General features: G+C 34.6%; 1 pseudogene; it reads left to right on the top strand.

Annotated features, from left to right (window-relative positions):
- Nucleotides 1–1,026: 1,026 nt before the first annotated feature.
- Nucleotides 1,027–1,492, top strand: LOC118851864 (annotated as a pseudogene).
- The last annotated feature ends 1,196 nt before the right edge of the window (nucleotides 1,493–2,688 follow it).

Genomic DNA, 2,688 nt, shown 5'->3' with positions numbered 1-2,688 from the left:
AAATGCAGACCAGTAGCTCACACCATATGCCATGATAAAGTTAAGAAAGGTACATGATTTAGAAATAAAGGATAATACCATAAATGAATTAAGCTAACATAGAAAATTTTACTTGCTGCACCTATGGATAAGTGAAAAATTTTGTGACCAAATGAGATAGAGGGCAATGAAATTAAAAATGTTTTCCTCAAACACAACTAATGCGGCCAAAATTAGAATGAAAGCAGAAAAGTTGGGGGAAAAGTTGTATCCAGTTTCTATAACAAAGCCTCATTTCTTAAATATATAGAGAAGTAAGTCAAATTTTCAAAAAAGAGAGAGTCATTCCCAACTGATAAATACTCGAAGAATATGAACAGGCAATTTTCAGAAGAAGAAATCAAAGCTATCTATAGTCATATGAAAAATATTCTAATTAACTGAAGATTGGAGAAATACAAATTAAAACAATGTGAGGTACCACCCCATACCTATCAGATTGGCTAATATTACAGAAAAGGAAAATGGCCAATGTTAGAGTGTATATGGGAAAAAAATAATAGGACACTGATGCACTTTTGGTGGAGTTGTAAACTGGTCCAACTATTGTGGGGAACATTGTAACTATGCCCAAAGGACTATAAAACTCTGACCCTCTGACCTAGCAAAATAACTACTAGGTCTGTATTGCAAAAAAATTTCCAAAAAATGGAAAAAGATCAATACATACAAAAATATTTATATCAGCATTTTGTGATGGCAAAGAATTGGACATTGAGGCCATCGATTAGATGGACAATGTCCATCAATTGCAGAATTGCTAAACAAGTTGCTGCATCTGCTTTTGATGGAATACTATCATGCTATAAGAAATGACTAGCACAGGTGTGGAGTGATGGAAGTACATGCCTTTAAGAAAGCTACTGCATAGCCTGTGGGTTAGCATTTCCCCCTTGCTTTTTGGGTCATCCTGCTTTCTCTGAGCCATCTATTTCTTTTCTACCTGCATCCACCTTGGACCTGGAAGGGCTTCACAATTGCTTGCTTGTGAGTATGCTGAAGGCTATGTGCATTTTGAAGGGCTACGGTCCCGTGCAAGGCACTATCCTCTTCAAGCAGAATCAGACTGGGGAGCCTGTGGAAATCAAGGGAAGCCATCATAGGATTAGTTGAAGGAAATCATGGATTCCATGTCCATGAATTTGCTGATAACACTCAAGGATATACCAGTGAAGGTGCTCACTTTAGTCCTCATTCCAAAAAACATGGTGGACCAAATGATGATGAAAGGCATGTTGGAGACCTTGGCAATGTGACTGCTGACAAATATGATGTGGCAAAAGTGTCTATCAAAGATCATCTAATTGAATTTTCAGGACCAATGTCTATCATTGGTTGTACTATCATGGTCCATGAGAAAGGTGATGAGTTGGGCAAAGGAAATGCAGAGAGTGAAAAGATGGGAAATGTTGGAGTTCACCTAGCTTGTGGCATAACTGGGATTGCTAAGTAAATCATTTTCCTTGGATATAGCTCAGGTACATAGGAACACAAATAGGTGGATGATTACATGTAGAAGCATACTTGGCAAGACCATTAAATGCTATTCTTATGTAAAGAAAAAATGACCAGAAGATGGTGTCAGAAAAATCGAGGAAGATTTATATGAACTGATGCAAAATGAAGTGAACAGAACCAGGAGAATATTGCACACAGCAACAGCAATATTGTATGATAACCAATGAAAGTCTTAGCTATTTTGGTCAATGCAATGATCCAAGAGAATTCCAAAGGACTTATGATGAAAAATGCTATTCACCTCCAGACAGAGAACTAGTAAAGTATCAGTGCAGATTGAAGTATATTTTTTAACTTCATTTTTCTTGCTTTATTTATTTTTTTTGCAACATGGCTAATATGGAAATATATTTTGCATGATTTCATATTTATAATTGGTATAATATTTATGCCTTCTCAATGGGTTGGGGAGGGGCAAGAAGGAAAGGTAGAATTTGAAACTTGAATTTTCTTTTAAATGTTAAATAAATTAAATTAAATGTAAAATTAAATGTTGATTTAATTAAAATGTTTAATAGATAAAATAATTAAAATATATTTAGCTCATTGCCTCAAAGTAATTATTTCAGATCATGAGTCAGAGAGATTGCATGGAATCAAGATCAAATCTAGAAGGGAATGTAGATGTTATCTAGCCCAACTCCTTCCCTTTATATGTGAAGAAATTGAGGTACAAAGAAGATGAGTCACTTAAAGTGGCAATAAGTAACAAAGCTAAGATACAAAGCCAGATTCCATGACATTTGCTAGCTTTGTGTTCTTGGGCAAGTTATCTTTCTGAGTATCAGTTTCACTATCTATAGAATAGAGGAAATAGTATTTGCAATACTTACCTTATAAGGTTGTTGTAAGGTTTGGGCTTTATAAAACTTTCATATGGTACTTGCCCTCTTTGTGTGCATCAAATTTGACAATAAGTGTTCCAAGTGAACACATTTAGAAAAAAGGAATGCATTATGCAACTTTAAAAAGTATTACTATTAATCAAACTTTCACTGAGCAGAATAATTTCATGTGGCATTCCAAGAAAGCAGATGTTGCATTTTCTGACCTTAGAACAAATGTCTTTTTAATCATAGAATGATTTGACAGAAAGGTATCATTGTTTATTCACTTTTGCATAATATTTCA

The sequence above is a fragment of the Trichosurus vulpecula genome, chromosome 5 (assembly GCF_011100635.1).
Source record: "Trichosurus vulpecula isolate mTriVul1 chromosome 5, mTriVul1.pri, whole genome shotgun sequence".
Taxonomy (NCBI): Eukaryota; Metazoa; Chordata; class Mammalia; order Diprotodontia; family Phalangeridae; genus Trichosurus; species Trichosurus vulpecula.
The sequence above is the reverse complement of the archived record's forward strand: the minus strand, read 5'-3'. Positions and strand labels throughout refer to the sequence as shown.